Source organism: Pleurodeles waltl, chromosome 5, assembly GCF_031143425.1.
Source record: "Pleurodeles waltl isolate 20211129_DDA chromosome 5, aPleWal1.hap1.20221129, whole genome shotgun sequence".
Taxonomy (NCBI): Eukaryota; Metazoa; Chordata; class Amphibia; order Caudata; family Salamandridae; genus Pleurodeles; species Pleurodeles waltl.
In genome coordinates, this window is record NC_090444.1 from 883,389,542 (window position 1) to 883,414,156 (window position 24,615).

Genomic DNA, 24,615 nt, shown 5'->3' on the forward strand with positions numbered 1-24,615 from the left:
TATTTTTATTTTATTTTTTGTAAATTTTTTCCTTCTTCCTTTCTTTCCCGTTCCTCCGCCTCTGCTTCCTACTTTTTTATCTTCTGTGCTGGGTGCTGGTGCTTGAGGGTCGTGGTCGCTGGCCCAGTGCCCTGCACGGGAGGAGAGGCCGAAGGTCCCCCCAGCCGGTCCGGTACACTCCACCAAAGGCACGCCGGGGCCCCCACTCCACCCGGGCACGCGTCCGCCGGCCGCCTCCACAGATCAAGGGCGGAGTGCCAGGGCGAGCCAGACGCCCGTTCCCGGCGCCGACACGTCCAAGGCCCGACCCCGCAAGGAAACACCGCCCAGTGCTCCCGCCGGAGCGTCACCGCACGACGCTGCTACCAGTTCTTGGTAGGGGGGCCACGTGGAGCTGTAGGGATGCTAAGCCATATCAGGGGGGGCTCGCTCACTGCCGCGCGCCCCCCGTGTTTCTTGTTGCTCCGATGGAGCGCGGCCGAACCGGAAGCCGCGGCGTCCCCCAGGCCGCGCCCCAGCCAGCAGGCCCGCTCCCAGGGCCCACCGCAGTCCAGGCCCAACAGCCCTCGACCCCCCCGGCGATCCCACGGGGAAGCCGAACGGGGTGACCCGACCGCCGTGCTCACGTCTCGCCGGCCGCGGGAGGGCCGCCTCACCTCCCGATCCACAGCACCAGGCGCGTCTTGCTTCCTCGAATCCAGCAGTTGATCACGGGGCCATCCGCAGCTACTTTTGTGTCCTTGAGGGCTGCCCCCGGCACTGGGGGGGTAGCCTCAGCATTTTATGGCCGACCGGGAACCAGGGACCAGGATATTCGGCAAGAAGGAGGGCCGCGAGCGGAGCTCTTTTCTCAAGCGTCCGCTCCGGCCGCCATCTTGGCCACGCCCCCAGAGCACTTGATCTTTGGCTACATAATCAAACTGATCTGTGTTTCCTAACTGGAAAGAACCAAAGCACAATTTGTTCTCCAGTGGAATTGGATGTGGAGAGGCATAGAAGTCAAGGATGGTCCCTTTCCCTAAATTTGTTTGCAGTTGCCAAATAGCAGCTCACTGTTAATGCATGGCCGATTTTTCTGTACACAGAAATTTAAATAGCTAGCAAATGTTACATGTTCTTACTCTGCATTGACTACATTCTGCTCAGTAAAACATTAAAAAACATTGGTGGCATATATAAGAAGAGAGGTTCCCCCTAGTATTGGTCCATAAGATAGGACAGGAGGATAGTCCTTTTGCGTCTATGGAATATGACATCCTGCCGGAAAACGGATCTTCTGCTGTAGCGGAAAGCAGCATGTTTGTAGCACATGGTGCTGTAGCTCACTTAGTTTGCACACTCCTGCCACTTATTAGTGTGCATAGACATTGCAAGTTATTTTTGTTCGAAATATACATTTGATTTTGAAGTAACTTGTGATCCTTATCAGGAACCCAGAATGTATCAGGGCAGGGTTTACACCTCAGATATTGTTTTTCGCCGTTGGGTTCTGATGTACTTCTCAGGCTCTGGTATTGTTGCACTACATTCATCAGGTGTTAGACTCCAATGGCTGGATTTGCGTTTTACAGCATCAAAAGAACCACTACAATTGATGCATCCGTGAATTTCACTGGGACTGGAGGGTTTCTCTTGCCTCAAGATTGTATGCGGATAACTTTTGGGGTTGGGAGAGGTTATGGAGTACACACCAATCCAGTTTTGTCCTAAATGCACATAAGTTCATGTGGTTAGACATTTAGCAGGTTTGCACTCTTTGTTTGCCTCTGGACCAAAGGATTTGAGCTGTTTGGCCTGCCATTCCTTCAAACATAAAGGATATTTGCTACAGAACATCAGTTTTGTGGATTATAAGGGGCAGCGTAAGGTCCATGCTGGGTCGGTGCCACAGTAAGGACCTGAGCACAATAATGAAGCATACTTGAAATGAAAAAAGCCAGTCAGCAATTCCACTGGATCGAACAGATCAGATTCCCAAAATCCTTTTCTCAGTGAACCCCAACATGAGAAAGAACATTCTTCAAGGGCCCTCGTCAACTTTACTGCAGAGGACACCTACTACATTAAAAACAGACACCTAATACACCAGTGTTGGCTACGGGCACAGCACTGCTCCCAAAGCAGTGAGGCTTCATGACAATGCCAAAGAGGACTCAATAGTCTACTTCGGTATCCTGCTCCCAAGCCTGGTTGGCACTAGGAGCCCATTTTGGCTTCAGAAAAGCCTCTAGCCCAGAACTGTGAAACACAAACCTAGCCATGCCTTGGTGACCTCCCACTTTGTTCCACAATTGACAACGGAACAGGTCTTGATGCAAGCCTCGATGCAGAGTAAGACAACACTAGCCATCTAGATCCCTAAACAGCCTGATATCAGGCAATGGAAAACCTATATAGACCCGACAGAAGGGAAGTTTTAAATCATGAAACTTTTTCTGGATTCACATCCTGTGTATTATTCTGCCATCTAGTGATTAGGTCAAGATTGCCTTCACTCAGTTATTTCTGACCCCCAGTCCCTCAAACCTGCTGCCTCTTTGCACCCCTTGGCATTGTCATCCACCAGTTGATAGTATGTCCATCCTCCTGTGACAGTAGCCTTAAGGCCTAGAAGCCTCTGTGCATGGGTGCCATCTTCAGATTCTTTTCTCTTCTGTTAGGTCAGAAAGCAAGGGTCCGAGCTTCAGGATAGTTGAAGCATAAACAAAGAAAGGTGGTGACAGAACAGCAAATAAGCAACGCAAACATTGGCAATCACAGACCATTTCAACAAGGACTGTCGAAAGGGTGAAACACCGAAGTAAACTGGAAACTCCAAGAGGTTAACCTTGTGGAAACCAGCCAAACACAATCATATGTGACCACTCAGTTAAAACCTGATTCTGGTTTTCACTTAACCCACCACTGCGGGATAAAAAAAAATATTTTATGGCTGAATTAGGCAGAGGAACAGAAGAGAAAAGGGCAAAGAAAACTAAGAAATAGTTATCTAAGAAAGGTTAATGTGGAAACTAGACCATGTGTGAGGGCGAATGTTCAACCATGGGGTTGCAGTCGTTGAGGAAAATAGAGAACACCCCTTTTAAGTTCTGCTTGAAGTGCCACCTCTAGTTCACCAAGAAAGAGAGTCTCAAGGGTCTGCAGTCTCTGCCTACAAAAAGATGACAGTTCTGAAGAATGCAAAGCAAGTATTGAGTTTCTATATTTAAGAAATTTAAGATCTGATTGAGAGTGAGCATACTATGTGATGATGTAGACACAACTGAAGCAGATCTTTCTCAGGGAGCTTGGACTGTGGATTGATGAGGATTTTAAAGATTTGGTATCGGCAGACACCCTTACAGTATATAACAATTACATTTAAAAACCACCGCTACAGATCATAATTAAACAATTAACATTAGCATAAAACACCCATAAACACCATCGTCATATACCGTCATAACTATGCCGAGCTCCCGTGCTCCGCTAATTTTCATGTTACATATCATGAAGTGCCCTACAACTAAAAATCAATGACTAGTCACCTCTATAAAGTAATTCATACAATATACAACTTATAATAAAATAGTACATAGACCCTGTGTGTAACTGTTAGAATGAATCTTTATACAGAGTGACCAGAAGGACACAAATTCTAATTCTGCACAAAAAATACAATCCATTAACTAAAAGGTGCAAAAGAGCAAAAAGAGCTATGCTCACCTTTAACATCATGAAGTGCAATTGCTGTTTTTGCTTCTTTACTAAAGTTGTCTGTATATTAGTAAGTCTATATTAAAATGGGCAATCATTATATACATAGTCAATTAACTAGGTAAACCTTAGCTCACTAAGTGGATACTGGCAACATTCAGATTTTTCCCCACTTGGGGCTAATTTGACATCCACTTTACCGCAAACTTTCTATCACAGCAAATATACCGATTGCAGTAATGAGGTTACTTATTATCTAGGTGTTAAACAATGGCAAAACTGCCCATAAGTAAGAATAGACAGCTGAAAAATATTTGATCAGCTCTCTTAAAATAAAGCGTTGGAGCCTCCGGCGTTTACCTAATACTGTACGATTTTAAATAAGCGGAAAACCTATTGTTGACAAGCTTTGTCAAACTTGGTGCTAAATAGCAAATAACAATAGTATCATTTCTATCCAGGATACAATCGCAATAACTGCTGTCCTTTTGACACCTACCACATCTTGCTAACTCTTACCTGATCAGAAAAGCCCCCAAGCTGAACCTAATATATAAGGTGTATTTAAGTGCAGGATAGATTGAATCCAAGAGCGTCTCATAACAGTTCCAACTTACATACAAGGTAGCCTATAAATAAGCTATCTTCCTGTATATTAACATTTTTCTGTAGTTTAAATGAGAGTCACAGGCAATCTGAGTGAGGTCCTTCCAGAAGTGCTCTAAATGTAGAGGTATTAGAAGTTTAATGCAGCCCAGCCAGTCACTTCTCCTGCCTCCATGTTAGGCCATTTGTAAAACTAATTTTAGGTAAATTGCTGCACAAGGGTTCCTGTGCAGTCGCACAAATATAACACACGTTTCAATGCAGCCAAATCAGATATGGTGTAAATGCCTAGCTCCCAATATAAGCGCAAATATTGAGTACCAATACCTAATATTAAAAAGCCCCTTGCAAAGCTATTCCCTATTACCTGTAACTTTTTTAATTGCCCTACCACCACAATTCTGCTCCGTAGAGTCCAGCAGCCACCATTTTCTATCGGTTAATTTGGAGGGTTACACTGATTGATTGGCTAGCCGCCTTTTGTTTAAATCTAAGTATGGCCCTTGAAGTTTATAATAGTTTGATACACGCTTTGTGTGTCTGGGCTTTCCACCTCATTTTCTTTTAAAGCATATACCCAGATAGTTGTAATGTTACAAACTTTTAGATTGCTGTGCACTCTGGGCTGTTTTTTTTAAGAGGTGGGGATCTTTTTAGTAGCACAACCTGTGTTTTCTTTGTATTTATGATTTAAATCTTTCGTAATACATTAATGTATAAAACGCTCCAGCATTTTATGTAATACATTCTCAGTTCTGGCTAACAAAACTGCATCATCCTTAGAAAGCAATATGGGTAAATTATTGTTAGCAGTTGTTGAGACATCAAGGTCGGCCTTCATTAGATAATTCACCCCATCGTTTAGGAACAGACTGAGACCAGAGGTTAGCACTTAGCCCTCCATAATTCCTCCAACTGAGAAAATATCCCCATATTCACCTAGGGGTCCATAACAGACCCTGACAGTATTATTAGTTTGCACTCCAAATATTGCACTCAAAAGAGAATAGTCAACTTTCATCTTATCTAGTGAATGCCATTTCTTTTTGCGACTAAAGACTAACCTTGGATAGACCTAAATTAAGTATAATGGGCACTTCTTTACTACAGCGTACTGCAAGGCGATCATATATAAGTGCAGCACTTGCTCCACTGTTCCAGTTCGAGAGCTAAAGCCAGCCTGCACCTCAATCAAAACATTCATGATATCCATCCAACTCTGAGGTCTATTTAATAGCACATTACCAACGATCTTCCCTGCCCCATTTAATGATTACATTGGCTAATAATTTGATGAATTACTATGGCTCCCTTTCTTGCTTAATGGTACAAGGATCGCATAATGCCATGAAGATTGTATCATATCATTGGCAACAGCTGCATTAAAAACCTTAGTAAGAAAGCGGACCAGAACTTGGGCTTCTTCCAGTACCAATCTACCTAAGTGAATTGGGGACTGGTGCTTTATTCCTTTGCGTACTTTCTACTTTTTACCCAAATCCTTGGTAGAGGGTTTTTGGCCACATATATCTCTGATTTTCTGCGACTGTGGCTACTTTCAGTGATGAGGAAGAACACCCCGTAGTCAATGAGGAGGAGTGAGATTGTTTGACTCGTGAGGAAGAACCTGAGAAAAAGGTGCGGAGACAAGGTGATTACAAATGTCGCAAGCAGATAGAAACACAGAAACCTCACTGGGACCCAGCCAAAGCCCTCATACTTGAAAATCCACTTTATGCCAAAACCCTTGTGGAGCAAAGAGGTCAAAAAAAAAAAAAAACATTAGGGTCCAAACACAAGGACACTGTGGTAGGACTTCGAACACTGGTTTGATGTCGAACATCTGTTAGGTGAGGGAAAAGGAGTTGAAACAGAACATGGCCCAGATTCCGAAGAGGAAAATGCTGCTGACACTCAGTTTGAAGCAAAGAGTGATCAAGGGTGTTGTGTAAAAACACCAGCACTCCTTCTAGAAAAAAATAGATTTATCCTTGAAGGGATTTCAAAGGAAGGTTAAGGGCATGAAGAGTATCAAGTCAACCTAGAGCCTTTGATCTCTGCTGGACCCCAGGAGGAAGAAGAAGAATAAATATTTTATAAAAAAAAAAAAACGCTATGAGCAAGGAGTCTTCAAGAACCTCGAGACAACAGAAGAGGAATGGCAAGACCTGGATAAAGATTTGCCTGAAGAGGGTATCAACATATACCCCCCAAGGCCTTCCCCTAGTGACTTTGTGGTTTATTATGCACTCTTATAGAGAGTAGCAGAATTGTACAGGGTGCACCTGGAAAAGAAGCAGAAAGAGTCATGCTTCCTGCTGGGGACCTTGTTGCTCTCACAAAAGAAGAATCCATATCTTTCTATGCTCCCAAGTATCCTGCATCAGGGGAAGGAGACTTTCATAGAGTCAATGTCCTTCAAAGCAGTGACACGAACGCTGGGAAAAAAATAGACATTACGCCTAAGACTCTACGAACATCAAGAGCAATGCATTCACAGACTCCATTATAATGGCTACCTGAGGAAGACCGCTAATGCACCAATGTCAATTGTTCCACTACCAGATAAAGAACGTAAGAAGATGGAGATTGTGTGGTGGCCACTCTATATCTTTTGCACTACAATGTAGGATAGCACACTTAAACACACTCCTGATTTTCTACAGCCATCAGCAGTAGAAAGAGATTGAGGAGCTCATAGCACCTCCCGGATCTATACAAGAAATTAGTAAAAACTTTGGTACAGAGGGCAAAATTATGAGCCAGCACCTGTCTGAAATCAGCGCTGGATGCAGCTGATACTGCGATCAGGCAGCTGTGTATCAGCACCACCCTGAGAAGGCATGCTTGGTTGAAGGTGTCAGGAGATGCAGTAGTCGGTTTTAAATATGCCTTCAAATGGGAACCTCTTTTCTGACAACACTATCCAACAAATCAAAAAGGGCAAGAACACTCTGAAAGTGATGCTGTCCTACAATATTGTGGTCTATCAGGAGAGAGTCTACATCAGACTGTAGATCCATGGGAAGAAGAGGTTTCAATCCTTGAACCCAACAGACAACATTTGCTGCACAGACAGGTGTGCAAACCTGCCCTCTTGATTTCAGTTCCCCAAAATGCCCGAACAACCCTTTCGAGTCTGGGTCAGGTGAAGAAGACAAAGCCCAAAAATGGTCACGCTCCATAATCATGTGACGTCCAGGAAAAAGGCCTCCAACACATGACTCAAGTGGGGTGCAGGATAGGAGAATTGTTCTAGCAATGGAGCTGGATATTAAACACCACAGGACATGGTTACTATCTAGAACTCTGACAAAAGTCACTAAGGATACAGCAGTGACTGAAAAATCACAGCAAGGAACTAGCTTGCTTGCTGCAAGAGGCAGAGGAACTCCTACTAAATTAAAATATAAAGTGTGCCAAAAAAATAAATACATCAAGAAGTGTATCAAGTTTATTTTCTGCCACCAAAACCGGAACAAAATTGAGGCCTATTCTGGGCCTCAGTTTCTTGAACAATTTTATAAAAGGTCCGAAGTTCAAGATGTCCACACTGCAGCAGGTCATCCTTCAGGCTCAATCCCACTGAAAGAAAAAACATTTCTGTGGGCGAGGCTAAACTGGAGAGAGGCCAAAGAATTCCTGATAACCAAGAAGATCCTGGCTTCAACAGAACAAACTCACCCATACTAGAAGGGACAATATCTGACTGTGAGAACTGTTGTGAAACTAATGGGCGTGGTGACATCAGAAATGTCCCTAATTCCCCATGCAGGCTCCACATAAAACACATATATGTTTCAGAACTAAAAACAATCTTCCTAGCACAGAAAGCCTTTCGTGCAAAGGTCAGAGGGAAAACAATCCACATACAGACACCATAACCATAGTGTTTTACTGCAACAACCTGGTGAGGAACAAGGTCACACTCTCTATCCTAGCTGACCCAGGACATTTGAGACCATAACTTCAGTAGCCTTATTGCCGCCGATCGTGCAAAACATAGAAAGAGGCAGACGAGCACCTTGCATGAATGGGAGCTAAAACTGGATAGTGTAAATGGTCTATCAGAAAAGGAGCACGCCAGACATAGATCTGTTTGCAATACAAGAAAATGCTAAATGCCAAAACGTTGTTTCAACATCACCTGTTCCATGGGGATACCCTATCAGTAAATTCACTAGTCAAGGATAATTGCTTGCACTTTCCCTCATCCCAATAATACCATTAGTGCTAAGCAAGAGAGCAGGCAGACACCCATGACACTAATTTTAACAGAATTGCAATGGTCAAGACTTATGTGGTGTTCAGATCTAGTGGAGATGGCTCATGACAGGGTGATCAGGCTACCAACTAATCAGGACCTATTAAAATTACTGAAAGGGCAGGGTTGTCACCTTGAAAATACGCAGGACCAAGGATAACCTGATAACTGTCTCAGCTCTTTCGGAAGCAGCAATGAAGAAAGGCACTCTTTCTCTGACAGCATACAAAGACTTCCACTGCTTTTGATTGTGTGAACCGAGGCTTATTATGGGTCAAGCTACAACATTGAGGATTGCCGACTCCATTGCTAGATTCAATCACCAGTCTTTATTGACAAACTTAGGAGCTGATATGAATAACATCCAACTGGGACCCAACTGAAGAAATTGAAACATCAAGGAGGGGTTAGGCTAGGCTATATCCTGGATCCCCTACTTTTTAACCTGTACCTGACCGACTTTTTCAACCATCTAGCAAGACCAAGAGTTTCCACTGAGATTGACAGGAATGAAAATCCAACTTCTTCAAAACACTGATGATGCCATCATCCTTGACCATACACAGATTTGCATACAGCGTTCTCTGACTGCATTGGAGGTTTACAGTAAAGCAAATAACATCAAAATTAACAGCCCTAAAAGTAAGGTATTAATAAGCTGGAAATGCCACAGCAAAGGGGCATGGTATTTGTCAAAAATGAAGCTCGAGAGAGTAAGATCTATTGAATATCTGGGTGTTTGCTTTAACAAATGAGGCAGCTATTCGGATCACCTTGGCTTCCAGAAACGCATTCATTCTGCATTGATACCTGCGTTCTGCAAGTTACTACAAAAAATTAACTGCCCCAGTTTGTCAGCGGTCTGTAAGGCTGTCAATGGCAAGCTAATGCCAGCTCTGATGTATAGAGCATTAATGTTTAGAGACCACCTTAAGTCTTGGCTGGACTATGCACAAAATAAATGCTTCCGCTCAGGGTTTGCCCTTCCAGACTCCTCCCTTGCGTCTTGTTTGCAACTGGAATTCAATTTACTAAGTCAAAGCTTGTTACTAAAAGTGAGCTTTTTGGCATATGGTTTGAAAGTGAAGAATGCAGATAGTGGCTCACTAAAGCACCCAATTTGGCAAATCCTTTCTGACAAAAGCTAAAATGACAAATATGTGAGATCCTCAATTTGAAATCTTGATGGCAAAGGATCTATGAGAAAGTTCCCTACCACCTAAAACTTTAGGCAGAACTTTGAATAAACAGGCAAGATTAAATTCAAGAGACCTATTTTGGCTGTGTATTCAAAATGATGGATTGAGGTTGTAGGCTTAGTGGGGCTGCATTGGAGTGTGTCATGCACATTATTTGCATTTGTAATCCACAACTGGTGTACAGGCGCTACTGGCTTTGCCTGGATTTTCAACAGTTCCATATAAGGTTATGCAGGGAAGCAATTTCTCCCTGTCTGTCTCTGCAATTGCTCCAGTTCACAGCCAGACTCATGAAATGTATGCAGTACGTACTAAAGTCACTGGAGACTGCCTCAGATTAATACTGGTTAATCTTAATGCAACAAGGCTCCGCCTAGACCAACTAACTTTATTTTAGTATCCTGGGGAAAAAACTTAGGATCAAGTTGAATCAACCATCAGAATAGATCATTACAGGTGAATCCTTTCATCCTTCTACTGACCAGTGCAAAATTAATGAGTATAGTACGTCTGATTACCTGGACTTGCAAGAGGTCTAGCTACTCCCGATGTTAGCAGCTGTAGAATTGGAGTGGCACTTAGGATTCAGTTGTAGCCTACTTAATAAAGCTAAATATAGGTTAGTTCAGTTAGCTCCAATATTTAGTGGACGGTCAACCACCAGTAATTTTCAACCCCCAGCTGGTGGTGCTGAAACTGGGAAGCAGTGGGGTCTACTGAACTGCATACTAGACTAACAACTAGAGAGCACTGTCACTTTATCAGCTTTCTTGTACCAAACTGTATTATCGTTATGCACTGTCACTTTGTCTACTTGAGCTATTTTCTACTTAGTTATTGGAGATAAGTGGTCCCATGCGTTACTATTTATACTGCCCATGGTCATTTTTATATCTGCACATAAAACAGATCAATTGCAATATAATTGAAATATAACTTATTGTATGTTTTAACTAGGGTAGCCTTTTTATTGGTGTATTGAATTTATTTTTGTTTTTGTAACATTTAATTAACTGTGCAATAAACTTTCCTACTTTACTTTTACTTGCCACCTGGAGCCAGCCAGCCTCTCCTTGGAAGCATGACTCCTGTGGACTTAGTTTGGATACATAGGGGACCCACAAAGAGGCATGGATGTCCTAAGAAAAGCTAGAAGAACAAGTATATAAAGATGCCATGCTGCAGAGTGGAACAAGTTTATCCACTGATGTAATAGAGAGGTTTCATAGACAAGAGGGCAAGGGACACTTCAGTCATTAGGTACCTGGTTCATCTTCTAGTTGTGAACCTTTCTTACACATCACTGAGAGTTCACCTATTGGCCTTAGAGTTGTAGGCGTGTCATAGGGAGAAGAATTTTCCATACAACAGTCTTCAAGAGAATCCAAGAGGGAGCAAAGGAGGGTAGGACCCCATGGTCAGCAACTGCACCCAGGAGAAATCTAAACATAGTGCTCACACAGATGATAAAATAGCCCTTAGAATCCATGCATATGGCAGGACTCAATTACTTAATACCCAAGACAGTTTTCTAAGTAGCCATCACTTTACTACATGGGTCAGCAAACTACTGACACTCCCAATGCAAGAACGATAGTGACAGATACACATAGAGTGGTCATGTGGATGAGCCTGTAAGGAGCATCTCCTTATCTCTTCACCCTGCACAGTGGCAACAGCAGCAGTGCTTTCATCTTTCAGCACCATATTCTTCCCTTGTGTTGCTTGCTCAAGCAGTGCATTATGGGGTAACTTCCTGCATGCCGACTTCTGATATACGCTGCATGCAGGATTCCATGTTAATCTAAAATAGGGCGTATATTAATTAATCTTGTAACCATAATAGTACCCAAGAATTGACTACCTTACACTTTATTGGTATGTTTATTCATGTTAATGTTTTTGCTGTCTTTCCCATCCAAGGTGGCTGAATCATTTTGGAATGAGGTCACAATGTTTTTGCACAATTTAGGAGCTCCATTGTGAAGTTCAGGTGCCTTTACAATTGTTTCCTACTCATCGCTCTCTTTTGGATTTCATGGATGTCTGTCATCTCCAGTTCTTTAATTCTTCTTTTGACCTTCTCTTGCTGCCTGTTCTGACCAGCTTGAAGGTTTTTTGTACTGGAGCATTTCTGCTCTCAGCTGGGTATTTCCTGGAAGCAGTTCCAGATGCCTGTTCAATCTGGTGTTTGGTGCTGCCCCTGGAAGGGAAAAACCTTATGTTTGCACGAAGAAGCTCCTGGAAGCCTCGCTCAGAAGACCTGCTCTTGACAGAGCCTGTAGTTCCTCCTAAAGGTTATTTCACACTTTCACATCAACCAAGCTGTAGGACTACCAGTTTTTGTTCCCCAGCAACCAAAAAGTCAAGCGGAGAGGGCCCTACACGCTAGATGTTAAGAGGGCATTCATGCCCTACCTGCTGGAAACAAAACAAATCAGGAAGGTGAGGCAGTTTTGTATTTCCTTTGCACCAGCAAACAAAAGCTTACTCGTACCTAAGAGGACCAGGGTACGATGGATAATGTGCATAATCTAGACCTGCAATATGAAAGCAAGGGTCTCGCTGGGAGTGGTATCAAGAGCTCACATGAGCATTCATCACTAACGTTTCCACGCATGACATCTCTATGGCACCCACATCGTCATCCATGCATACCTTCACAAGACACTAATATGTGGACATTCAACACAAAAGAGAAATGCAGTTGGGACCGAAGGTACTAATAGAACTCTTTGTAAGTACAAGTTAATTTGAACCCAGCATCTCAAGGAGGGAGAATACCAGGCGCAGCTTGCATGAAGGAAAGGGGGCAGGGTGGGGCGACGCAGCATGTGGCAGGGAGGGTGGGTCGTAACCACAAAAAAATATATAATTTGTTTAAACATGTACTTTTTTTCCCAGCTCTGCTCTGACGTTACAGGTTTCCAGCCTACCCTGTGTCCAGTCATACTGCTGCTTTCATGCTGCTGGCAGCATGAAAGCAGCATTATGATTGGACGAAGGGCCCAAGCAGGGTACTCCCAGGCAGACTGGGAGCGCCTGCCTGCTCTCTCCAATCCGCCACTGCGCTGCTGGGTTGTACAGAGCCTACTGCGTATATATGTTTGGCCAGCCTGAAACGGCCAGACAAACATACATGTGCACTGAGGGGGCCTCTGTCCCAGTCACACCCCGTCCACTTTTATAGTCAAAACATAATAAACAGGGTTTATTATGTTTTGACTATAAAAGTTTTGCTGCTGCTGGCCAGGCTCCTCCGCCCTGGATGAGGAGACACCCCTGGAGAATACCACTCTTGTGCGCAGCATGTAAATCCAAAAAAGATTCACACTGCAAAATGAAATTACTTACCAGTGGGAATAGTTCTGCAGCTTTAAGAATTTTCTGGATTCACATGTGACCCTATCACCTCTCCAGAAATTATATGATTTAGATACAAAGAATGGAGGGACTAAATACAAGACAAATTGAAAGCCCGAGGAGAAATTAAAGTCAACTGGGTCTTACAAGTGACGTCACAGAAGAATAGGCATATACCAAATGGTGATCGACAGTGGCTAGGGGAGAAAGAAACTAGCAAAAAGATCATTCTGGCCCCCCCCCACTAAGTACAGAATAATTGGTAGCATGTAAATCCAGAAAATTCTCCAATCTGCAAAACTAGTCCTACAGGTAAGTAAGTAGTTCAACTCTGGTTTGGCCCCCACAACAAGAGGCACATCCTGTGCCTATTAAGAATGGGATACTCCTGTTCGAGGAGGCGATCCTGGAGGTGCTGCAACAGTTTCCTATGGAAAAGAAACATAGACAGCAAGGCCCTGTCCACACTGTGCAGCCACCACCAAGCCACACTCCATCACATCATTCACCACAGCAATCACCGTTACCTTAGGAGTCAGCTGACATACACACTGACTCAGATCTTGTTAGTCGGTATAACCCACTTGGGTCCTATAAGGAACCAATCCCACCACAACAGAAGGAAAATCCCTGGCGTAGATCTATATGACGACACCAACCTGGAGCCCCACCCCACCAGAGCTTCACCACCTGTAGACACTCTGGCATTTCACTCTGAAATTCAGAGAGCATCAGATCACCAAATGGTGAAGCTCCTAGTCATAGGTAAAGAAAAGGAATCAAGCCCATTCTCAAGAGCATGACAAAGTGCACAGCAGAGAATTGCAAGAAGCTGGTCAAATCCAAGGTAGTCACACCTAGCGCTGAGAAAAAAATACAAACCTCCACCGACAATAGAATTTGTTTTAGATGTGATGTGCTGCTAGACTTGCTGGTAGTTGTAACAACCAGTAAGAGAGCATTTGCTCAGAGAACAGGGGATGCATCACCTCGAGACAAGGAGACGCTGCGAGTAAACCTGTTGTGTTGGGCAAAACAGTGGTGAATTCCCAACTCCATTGCCCTCATCTCAAAGTTTCAGTTACTATTGGGAGCAGATGGAATATCTTGTCAATCTCCCAGAGGTTTACCATATATGAGGCCTGGAACTAGTTCAAGAGGGTAAAATCATCTCCAGTGCAAATATCTGCTGTTCACTGAATGACGAAGACACAGCCAGCTGCACATTATCAATCACCTGTTCGATGGTGAACACCTGCTCCACCCACAGCACAATGAGAAAATCAAAAAGGACAAGTGCACTGAGAAAGCCATGGGAGCACAGCAAACATAAATTGGCAAGCATGTTTTTGATGCCAACAGGTGCGAAGGGCTGCAAGAGCTTCCACCACAGTATTGAAGGTTCCAACTTTCCCACTTTTGCCAGAGGGATAAACCCAGAAACCCTAAGCGAGAGGAGGCTTTAGGGGCAATGGCAGAGGTAGTAGTAGTAGAGGTTGCCCAAAAAAAGGTGCCTTCACTTCTAAGCAGTGACTTACCCATCATTACAGTTTGAGAAAAGGTGCTATCGTTGGCAAACGTTGCATACTGTAACAGTGAGAATAGGTATGACATTGCTGAGGGTGATAGCCTCTTACATTGTATTAATGCTGCATGCTCGACTCCACTTACTTCCACTAAAGGAGTATTTGGCCAGGATATGGTCACAAGCCATGGATTAATAGGAAGATCTAGTGTTGGTAGAGTGCAGAATTCAGAACGTTCTCAAATGGTGAAACAACAAGAACCTAATTGCCGGGCAAATAGTTTGTCATGGTGCAAAACCAGGTGACTATTCCCACAGGCTCCTCACTTGCTGGCTGGGGAGTGCATCTAGGCAATCTCATAATTTAAAGTACCTGTATTCAGCAGCAGCAGAAAATTGTATAGATTTTTTTTTTTTTTTAATAGTTAACCAGCAATCCAGTAGACGTTTGAAGCATTTTACATGATCATCTGTAGCAAAATAGTCCTAGTGAAAACAGACAACTTGGCTGCATTGCATTATATTAAGCAACAAAGTGGCACAGACTCATCTCAGGTGTCAGCAATGGCACAATCGATAAGGTAATATGCAAACCGCCACTAAATTTGGCTTGTAATGGATATCTGTGGGGGTGGACAATAAGTTTGTGAGCCTGCTTAGCAGGATGCAACAAGTGCATGAGTGGGAGATGAATCTCCAAGTAATGCAGAAGTACTTCAGACAGTAGGGGGCACCCACAGTCGATCTGTTTCTCTTCAGAGAAAATCAAATACCCAGACTTCACCTCAAGGTTACCACCCCCTACAATCCATGGGCGCAATGCACTATGGATGAACTGGTCAGGGATATTGATCACAATTTTCCTCCACTACCTTGGATCCCTTATACAGTAAGAAAGTTAAACTTAACATGCTTGAGATTCATTCTTATTGCTCTGATGTGGGCAAGGATGGCACAGTATTTTGTCCTGCTAGAAATGTCTCTAAACCCACTCAAGAAGTTACCCTTGATAAAAGACCTCCTACTGCAGCATTAGTGCCACCTGAGACATCCAGATCGCAAGGAAATGAACCTTTTGGTTTGTCATCTGAGATGTTTGTGTTCAGTTACCTACAACTTCTGATGACTGTGCGTTTATTTTGCTTGAAGTTCGCAAGCCTACCACTCAAGCATGTTATGCCCTGAAATGGAACAGTTTTGATTACTACTGTAGGAGTAAAGATGTATAGCCTCTGCCAGCCTCCAATCAAGACATCATTTGATACCCATTACTCTTAGAAAAGTCAGGTTTAGCATATGTCTGTTAGTTCATTCAGCAGTGATGCTGCTTGCATTCAATACGGACTGCATGCATCTTTGTTTAGTATCACATTGTCGGCGGATTTATAGAGGTCCCTAATTCCTCATAGGGGATTCAGTCAATGGGGGCCTTGCAATGTGGAGGCCTCTTTCAAAAATGCATTGCGTAGTTGCAGTTCCAATGAGGCTGTGATGCGAAGACCTATGTCACAGATGCCTCACCCAGCGGTTCCGATGATGAGTTTCATGGGGCAATGCATCACAATCTGTCTGTTCTGCTTGGACCAAAGCTGGGCTGGCAGAGCACCATCAGCCCACTTCCAAGGGTCTAGGATGGGGGTGGAATCACTTGAGAGGGTAGGACTCGCAGCAGACTGAGTCCAGGTGCTGGGTTCAGGTTGGTTACAGCCTTCCATCTCTGAGACTATGGTCAGGAGGCTAGCTAACTAACCCTTGGTGGTCCTAGGTTCAAGATGCAGGTCCAAGCTTCCACTTAGGCAGCAGGGCAACCGAGAACAATTCTTCATGCAGAACAGCACAGCACTCCTGAGTTTTTCACAGGTCCAGATCTGGACTGAAGAGTTGGGTCTGAGAGTCCAATATTTATACCTGATGCCCACTTTGAAGTAGGAGAAGGTTCTGGAGGATTCCACCCAGAGGTGCTTCGAATTTCCTGCCACCCTGCCCTGCCTCCAGATTAACTGGAGTCACAGTAGACTAGTGTCAAACCCTGTGTAAATTTGCTCAGGCAGAACCTTTGTGATAAGCAAGTGCGGTAGGTCAGAAGTCATCAAGCCCGAGGTGGCCCATCCTGCGAGTGCCTATGGCTCCTTGTATGTCTGGGAGCAATGCACAAATACCAGCTGCCAGCTACACCTAGTCATGTAACCCAGTCCATTTGACTGAGTCAAATTGGTCATTGTCAGAGGATAGAAATAAAAGGTTTGTGTTTTAAAAATAAAAAATAAAAAAAAAATATGAAAGAATGAATTCAGCTTGGTAATACCTGGCTTTTAGGTAGGTCATTAGTGGCTGAAGCTCTCTTTTTTGCTGCTTGCTGGCTTAACGTAAGCATTCAGTAAGATCAAAGAGTGATTGACTTTAGTTGACCAATGGTAAATTTTTACACCCAGTAACCAGGGGAAATTTAGGTTTAATTTTGTTACTTGGCGTTGATGTCGGTTGCAGTGTCGATAGAGAGACCACCCGTTGGTCAAGCTATAACTTTCCTTGTGGAATTATCAAAATCATTGAAGCCTATTAGGGGTACCAGATCTAAGGCCTATGTTTTTTTGGAGACGTATAATGTTCAGTTTCTTCCAGTAGTTTATAATTTGAGCATTATGAATCTTGCTTTCCAACCCACTCGCATTCCAAGCGCAAATTTGTAAAGGTTTATGGAGAGCATCCACACCTAGGGTGCTAGTTTTTTGCCCCTTAAATTCTTTGACTGACCATTAAGGGTGGCAGGAAGCCAGCTCCAGTCTTGACTATTGCTCTGAACACTTGGATATTTGGCATTTGCAACCACATACTGATTATAGCCTTTTTTTACTCTGAGTTATGGGTTTGCCAACTGTGTTCTGTAAGATGGAAAACAATGGGGGGGGCTGTTCTCTTATGGGATTGATCCGATTGTTGACGACTTGAAGTCTTTTGACAAAACTGTTGAATGTGCCTACTCAATTTTTGTGGTGAGGGTTAGACCCCAGGTTTAGACGAAATCACTGTTCATAAAAACAGCGGTTCTTATCTCCTTGGAGCACCAGCTTACTAAAGGGGGTTTTGATTTTCTGAGGGTCCTTCTGTGCTAGAAATTTAATGTAATCGAAGCATGCTGAGTCAATAAATTGAAGCTTTGTTTCTTTTTAACAGTGTGGTGATATTTCCACGATTCAGGACAGCTTGAGGTCCCCTGGAGACGTAGTTAAGGATGAGGTGTGCTTGAAACGTTTATTTAGTGTAGCTAAACATAATTTGCCCTTAGGCAAATGGATGGACTCTGTCCATGTTAGCTTTTAGTGCTTTTGCCTTCTCGACCTTACCTTTCACTTATAACAGAAGGCACTTGCCTTGTCCTGCCCTGCGCCTAGTTCTGAGGGTCGTGAGGTGTAATGGAGCTGTTACCACTGCTGGGCAGAGTTTTCTGAGGAGCCCTCTGTGTTGGCACTTTCTACCTAGAGAGCTATCTTGCTCGAAAACCTATTGTCCAGTTGACTATCTTGTATCTTTTTAATTGGGTTTTTAATTTTTCTTTGTGCACTGGGTTGATGTGTTGCCTGCAGGCAATTATGCAGTCTCAACTGTAACGTAAATTGTTGCCAAATGATACAACTGTTGCACTTCTCAAGGACTGTGTCTCGGCTAATTCAGTATTCAACCACTCCATGGCACTGGCACCATGGCTCTGCAGTCGCTGTCAAGTAATGACAGTGTGGGAGTGCAGAAATACCGGGGAATGCAAGTTGCACCAGTTTCTGGTCCTGCCACCTGTGTACACTAGGGTTCATGCTTTGGGAACAGGTCTAATAACCTACATTTGCCCGCCGCTAATATCGCTTAGGTCCTGCTTGAGGTGATTTAGGACTAGGATTTTTTTACTGCCTTTTTCTTTCTTCCTTTGTGTCTGACACTAGTGGCTTGTTGAAGTTGCCTTTTAACTTGTAAGAATTGTGGTAGGTTTCTTCTAAGCAACTCATTTGCACCTCACTGGCGATTCCTTGGCCCACTCACTGGAGTTCCCTGGAGAAAACGAACATACCTTCGGGAGAACACTCTGCTGCCCTCACTGTCTGGCTCACACTGAGCGTAGGAAACTGGACTGTGACTGCGTTTGGGGTACAGTGGAGCAAGGTGAGGTTCCCGAGCTAATATTTGAGCTGGTGTCGGTGTATGGTGATGTTGGAGTCCCCATCCGGGACCAGGACCCCTGGCTTTGCAGATTGCAGGGGTGGGGCAGGTGGCATGTGGTGTATTGTGGTGATCCACAGGGAGTGGTAGCAGGATTACCACAGGGTGCGGCCATCCAACTCTACTGCGGCTGTCATGGCCCCCATTCACCTTTCTTGCACAGCCAGTGGAGGTTCTGCTTTCCTCCGGCCTCCAAACTCTAAGCACCAGTCTCCAGGCTCTGGCCTCCTAGTACTGCTGTCAACCAAACCTCAGGCTCTGAACTCTGTGCTGGTTAGTAACGCCTCTTTCTGCACTTGCCTGCTTCTCCTCAACATTCACCTTTATTGACATAAATCCTGCTTCCCTGCTCAACAATGTAAATGGACCTTAGGGATGTTAATTTATTTGTAGCTAAAGAGTGGATGAAGTTATACAGCTATGACACAATCTTAAGGCCACTTCCAAATGTGAGCAGAACTTGTAAAGTCTCATGCAGAGCCTGCAGCTCTGAATGGACATACTCCCACATAACTCCATTAGCACCCTTTAGTGCTCCACATATAAAAAATTGGGACTCAAGCAGACCGTCTTCAGTTATCAAGTTCCTTGGATATCGCCCCCCCCCCCCCTCAAAACAGTTGCAGAATTCTGCACCCCCAATGGCAGTGAAATACTCTCCTCTTGGAGTAAATAAGCCAATTAGTGGAAGGACATATGCATACGAGGACACTGAGGTGTCCTAAGAACCACTCTCTTCCAGCAGCAGAGTGCAGTCGTAAGGAATTTAGTAAGTTTAATCCCAGCGTCTTGGAGCCTAACAAGCACAATCGAAGCACTTTCCCATTGCCTCAGTGCTACTGAACCCTGTTCCAAGAGTCTTGAGTCATCAATCCACCAGGCTTTCGATTGCAGCTGGAGAACCAAGTAATACAATTCTTACCACCGAGCACAGAGGGATACTCATTGACACCCTATGTCTTCCTCCATCCTAGACTAGTTCCCTCGTAAAGTATTGCAGAGTGTTATAACACGTACAGGAGCATTAACCATTTTGTATACAGTTATCCTTGCGGTTATGGGCAGCTGCACTGTCTGCCAAAACTCAGCCCAACCTTTCACAGCCTGTAAGCTTCCCCTCCAAGTTCCTTTTCAAAGTGTCTTCCTCCATATGGTCTATTCTCATACACTCATATTTAAAGGTTAAAGGTTTCATTGTGATACCCAGAGGGGTTACCACTGGTAGTGCATGTTACGGGGTTTCGTAACCTGGGAAAGCGCATGATTTAATCATATTGGTACACAGACCAGATATACTGCCCAGTTTGTCAAGAAGCTGTACGCTCCATGTAACACCCGCCCAGGCATCCTACAGATGTAGAAGCATATCATCCACATAATGTGAAATGCAATGCTCCCCTTCCTGCTGTGCCCAACCCATCTTAACTATGCTAGTGAGAGGCTCAATGCCAGTGTAAACAAAATGGGTGGCGAGGGGGACCCCTGCCTGGTTCACCTTTTGACAGCAAACAATTCAGATATGGGTTGGTTTCTCTGGGCTCCTGCCACTGCATCTACAGATAGTAATGTGATCCATTTATTCCAGACCTCGCCCAAAGCCATGCGTCTCATCACAGCAAGTAGAAGGTTCCATTGGATTGTGTTGGAAGCCTTTCTAGGTCAACCAGTAGTGTTCAATGCACCTCGGAATGATGCCTGAGGTGTTTCTTCAAGGGCTCTAAAGAGTTGATATTTAGGCCCAAATTCCTTGTGGGGATGAAACCATTCTTATCATTGAGCACTAGTGTTTGTGGGTAGGGATATAGGCAGTCAATCACTATTTTACTAATTTTATAGTCCAGATTTAATATGTAGAGGGGTCTATAAGAAGATGCCTCGAGAGCCTTCTTCCTGGGTTTGGTTATGGATAGGTTCAGCACTACTCTAGTGGTGGCCAGGTAGAAGCTTTTCTCAAGCGCCTCCAGGTATATCTCCACCAATTGAGTTATAGGGAAGCGTAGCATACATTTGATAAAACTCAGTGAGTAGCTTGTCCTTGCCTGAGGTTTTATTCCTCCCTAGGTCTTTGAATCCCACTTTAATTGTGGCCTCATTTACGGGCCCACCTAAGAGTGTTGTAGCCTCAAGTGGCAATGTTGCTTTATTCAGGAAGGCCTCAATATTCTCCCCTCTGGCCCACCCATATTCGCTGTACAAATCCTCATAGTTTTGCACAGCTCCCTGTATAGATTCTGTTGTGTGCACCACCACTCTGCATCAGTTTCTAATTTTAGTGATTGGTTCCTCCTTATTCTCTGATTGCATTATTCAAAGTAGTACCCTGCCTTCTTTTTTCCCTTCCTTGTGATTCATAGTTACAAACTCCCTTTGTGTAAGATTACCCAGCTATTTCAGAACACCAGCATGATTCTCCTATAGTATAGCTACATTGTTTTGTAGAGCCAGTGAAAAGTCTTTTTCCAGTTGTCGGATATTTCCTTCCAGACTGGCAAGGGCTCTCTTGTGATTCTTTAAACTCCTAAGGATTGGTTCCAGCAGTGCCCCCATACCAGCTCCTTAAAGGCCACCTACTCAGTACTAATATGAGGTGTAGCTCCCTGTGTTGAAGTACTCCCTTATTATCACCTTTAATGGCTCTTTAAACATGGTCCTGTAAGGACTGTATAGGCAGCCTTCAGCTGGTTTTTGGGGGCCAGTCTCTGCCCCATCCCATCATTAGTAACAGGGATTACAGTCAGTTTATCCAGACAAACCTGCAAAACATAAACAAGAGTAATCCCTGATCATCCTCCTATTCTGGCATTCAATACAATATGCATTGGCAGATGTAACATACCATAGATGACATTGTGTAATCATTGGTGACCCCCTTGAGGAGTCACCCAAACATATCAAGAAAGCTTTAACAGTAATTCTGTAAAAACTCTGACTTTGGCATGAATCATTGTAATAATTGTGAGGCTAAAGCAATAAAACATATGTAATCCTCACGAAAAGCCAATAAACATTTATCAGGAATTAACTTTGTGTTTGTGCATTCTTTTAAGTATTTGACATTGAACTGCAGTGATTAGAATGACCCCTAGAGGGCATCCCAATAAAACATAGTGAAAAAGCAGTGCCCTGTAACCATCAAATCACCCCATAGAGTGCAAAACATCATGAAAACAGTATGACAAAAAGCTTTGCAGTGTAACCATATCTTCAACCCCTAGAGGGCATAGCCACATGAAATAGCATTTCAGCGTAATTGCTTGAAATACATTACAATGTGGCCATACAATCAGCCCCTAGAGGGCTTAGTGCATTACACATTTTCAGGCCTTCTAAAATGTTACTATACACAAGGCTGTTAGAGGGTGTACTACTCTCCGCTATAGAGCACAAGCCCCAGCCATGGGAAAGCTTGAAAATACATTAAATGGTGGAACCTAGGGTGGGGATCCAGAAGATGACCTTAAGAGAAAGAGCACTTTGTGCTGAACAATTTGGTGGTGGTCTCATCATTCTAGGACCACCACATGCGAAGATATAGGCAAAAATGATTTTTAAAATGCTTTTTAAATCACAGGCCCTGCTAAGCATTATGGGGTGAATCTCTGTAGTGCAGAGAATGTTGTATCAGCTCTCCCGCTGTACCAGGGAAAGCCGCACTGAGGTTTTCCCTTTGTTTTTCCTTTTTAATGTGGCCTCGCACCACGTTTTTATTCCTTTCATGGTGGGTAGTAAGGTGCCCAGCCTCACTGGCCTTTGGGGAGGCCCACTGGTTCTGCGGTCAACTGGACAGAGTCCTGGGTCCTGAGTCGGGGGTCCGCAGTAGTTAGAAAATCCGTAGGCAAGAAGGTCTTCCCTGGACCAAGAATTTTATAAAGGGGAAAGGAAAGTTCCAGAAGACAGACACCCCTAACCAATCCTGGGGTGCCACATCACCTCTCCACCCCTGTCCCGGCCCTCCTGCACAGCATATTTGGACAATCCAAAATTATGTAATCAAGGAGCCATTTTCGACATCAGCTCCTGGGGCCTCCCTTCCACCCCTCGTTATCACTGCCAGGGATTTGCACACTAGAATTTCAAAGCAGCCCCACAGTGGTTTGGCTCCAGTTGTCTGGGCATGGTCCTTTGTTCAGTGGGCTTGGGCAGGCCTATCCCTGGTGCTGTGTGACAGCTGAGTGATTGATACAGGCCATCCTGCCCCACTCCTTTCCTCCTCAGGAGCAAGGAGAAGTATTGCTAATGGCTTCTTCTGTGTTGGGGTGGCTTAGGAGAATTGCATTATTGAAACTCTGGAATGGTACAGTATTGAAAGTGGAATAGAGACTCATACTCAAATGTTTGACACCATTCAGACCAGGAGGTGCCTTGGTGGCAAGTGGGAAGAGTGTGAAATACCACAATAGCAGATTTTTGATAGCAGATTCCATAATATTTCTTCCCCTTAAAAAAATATCCTCCAGGGTTCAGACTGCTCTGAGAAAAACGCTTTCCTAGCAAGATATCTCCCCTGCCACGAGGTGGAGGCCCTGCAGCTTCAAAAGCAGGCTTTGCCTGTGGACATGATTGTGTCGTAGTTGGACTCTTGCTCTAGGCAAGACTGCTGGTTTAAGGATGACAGTACTTATGTTTGTAGGCGACTATGCCCATTCTACAACAAAATGCGACTGTCGTCCCAACCCTTCCAGCTCACAAGCAGTACCTCCCCAAAAACCCAAACAGTCAAAGGTGATTTGTGGCAGCCTTTACGCATGGGCTCAAAAGTGCGGCATCTCAGGGAGCGTCGTGGTTAAACAGAGATTACCCCTTTCTCACATTAACATCATGTCTCAACCACACACAGGCAATGAAGGTGCTGCAGTAAAGTTTCAATAGGTTTTATTTTAGTAAGACTGCAATCTGCGATACGTTGCATGGGCTGCAATGATTAAGATAATGAACAGTGCAAGAAATAAAATGGTAAAGACAAGAGTCATTAAAACTAGGACCCCCACCATCTGGCAATATCATGAAGTAACTTGGTGTATGATATGTCCTGATACCCTAGCGTGTAGGCCTAACCTAGAAGAGAGGTAGGTATGTTAAACATCAATCTGCCAATGCCATGTCCATGAGAAGAGCCCCCAGCCCTCGTTACCTTGGAATGAGATCTCTAGCTCAGACTCCGCAGGAACACGAAGACTGGGTCAGTGTCAAGGCGACTTGCTGCATCGATAGCAGCATTGGCATCTGGTTGGAATCCCTCTGACTATCTGATAAAGTGAGGAGTATTTATAGTGATCTACTTGGACCCCTGACGTAGGTTTGTTCCCAAACAATAGATAACCAGGCGTGCTTGGGACGGTAATTAATATAAACAATTCCCTCAACAGCATGAAGAGGGAAAGTCCCTAAAGTGAACACCTACAGTTTGTTTGTATTTGTCGCCTGATCTTGACGCCTTAGCGCAGTGGCACTGATAAGGAAAATCAAAACATGGACCTAAGTCAAAACAAGACAGCCATCTTAAAAGAATTAATTAAATAAATGTGCTAAAACAGAGCAAGCTAAGTAGGGTAAAAGTCACTGGGTGACTGGGCACGAGTCTGCAAGCCACAGGCTAAGCTAACTCCTCTATCCCATTAAAACAAACTAGGATTCACTACACCCTCCCCATTGCCGTAACAAGTATGACACCATATCTGGATGCCACCGACAGTGAAATTAATCCAAATGCTAAAAATGTTCTGGGCTAAAAGCATTAAAAACTAGCTAAAAAT

The 24,615-nt window shown here is 44.0% G+C and overlaps 1 protein-coding gene across 1 annotated transcript in view; it reads left to right on the forward strand.

Moving 5' to 3' along the window:
- NUP133 (nucleoporin 133) overlaps positions 1 to 24,615 on the forward strand; it is a 942,256-nt gene that overhangs the window by 247,378 nt on the left and 670,263 nt on the right. The gene's annotated exons all lie outside the window — the stretch shown is intronic.